This window comes from Ictidomys tridecemlineatus, chromosome 11 (genome assembly GCF_052094955.1).
Source record: "Ictidomys tridecemlineatus isolate mIctTri1 chromosome 11, mIctTri1.hap1, whole genome shotgun sequence".
Classification (NCBI taxonomy): Eukaryota; Metazoa; Chordata; class Mammalia; order Rodentia; family Sciuridae; genus Ictidomys; species Ictidomys tridecemlineatus.
This window is the reverse complement of record NC_135487.1, coordinates 129,278,772-129,280,326: the sequence shown is the minus strand read 5'-3', so window position 1 is coordinate 129,280,326 and position 1,555 is coordinate 129,278,772. Positions and strand designations below refer to the sequence as shown.

Here is a 1,555-nt window from a genome sequence, read left to right as displayed (position 1 = left end):
ACTGGACATCTAAGCCAGTAAATCCCAAGCCAAGACTTCATTCCAGTCTCCCTCATATGAGTAAGCTGTGGCTCCTCATCTGTGCCCAGGTAAGACTCCTCACCTGTATCCAGGTAAGGTCAGGTGAGGACCTGGGCGTGGCCCTGTGTGGAAACAGAGGCATGGACTAGGTGGCATCTCACACCATCATCCTAGAAACCAGGAGATGAGCTTCTGAGTAGCCCTGCTGTTGTGAAAAGCAAGGGATCAATATCCTGACCACTTCCCCATTCCTAAAGCCTTGGGAACGACATGAGCAGGAGAATGAACATCAGGTGACAGTGGCAGATCTGTCAAGGTGACATGTCCACACATACTTTGCTGGGCCTGTCTCAGAGTGTAGTTTCCTATGAGTGTGACCTGATTTAAAGTACAGCTATTTATAAACTGTAAAGTCGGTGCTCAGGCAAGGAATAGGCTTCACATTTATCTATTGTGTGCATAGTCCTCTGTTGGACTCATGGAGGTCCAGTATAAACCCCAAGCCAGGATGTCAGGGAATTCGCTGTACTCTCGTTGGAGGTCACATGAGGAATTGAATAACCCATAAAAACGACGGAATTGAGTGGCGTTGTCCTGGCAGGCAAGGGCCAGGACGCTGTGGCAGGAACAGACATTATTCAAGCTCAGAAAATGATGCAATTCAGCTCAGAACCTTTCAGTGAGTGTGCGTGGCAAAGGCTGACAGCAGAGGCGGAGCTGAGGCCATATTTCACAGAAGGGTTTTGGAATTTTTCCCTTAAGGAGCACGCAGACCTAAACAAGACTTTACTAATGACTTAGTTTTTCTTTTTCTTTCTCTCTTTCTTTTTTTCTCTTTTCTTTTCTTTTTTTTTTTTTTTTTTGGTGGGGGGGCAGTGCTGGGGATTGAACCCAGGGCCTTGTGCATGTGAGGCACAAACTCTTCCAACTGAGCCATATCCCCAGCCCCCTACTAATGACTTAGGATTCATCATTTATGGGGATGGGAAAGTCTTTTCCTGATTTTGACATAGGAACAGAATCATCGAGCCTCTTTTATTCTGGTTTCGGCTCTTGTCCCCGGAGAGCAAGGCAGCACGTGGACAGGCAGCCCTGCCTCTCAGCTGCGCAGGTCCTGTGAGCACAGATGACACACTGAGTCAGAACAGTTCCCAGGACCAACCCTCAGAACCTCTTCTTGGAGCCAGGCCTCCAAAGCCATTTTTTTTTCTTATTTTCTTGATGTTCTTTGAATTTTAGTTAAAAGCCTCTAAACTTCCCTGGTGTGTCCCGGCCCTCAGGGAGTGTCCCCGGCCATCCCACTGGACCTGTGTATAGGTGTGCATGTGTGTGTGTGTGTGTGTGTGTGTGTGTGTGCATGTGTGTGTGTGTGCATGTGTGTGTACACCCATGTGTTCTACACCATCCTGGAGCAGAACTCAGACACGCCTGGTTCTGCTACTTACTAGCTATGGAAATCACATTGCTCGTTCTCAGGTTCGAGAATGTTATAATATAGATGAAGAAGGTTAGTGTCCAGACTGCTGTGAGGGAC

The 1,555-nt window shown here is 47.7% G+C and overlaps 1 non-coding gene across 1 annotated transcript; it reads right to left on the bottom strand.

Moving 5' to 3' along the window:
* Positions 1-888: 888 nt before the first annotated feature.
* Positions 889-964, bottom strand: Trnav-cac (transfer RNA valine (anticodon CAC)). The gene has a single exon. It is a non-coding gene; the product is annotated as a tRNA-Val (tRNA).
* Between the last annotated feature and the right edge of the window lie 591 nt (positions 965-1,555).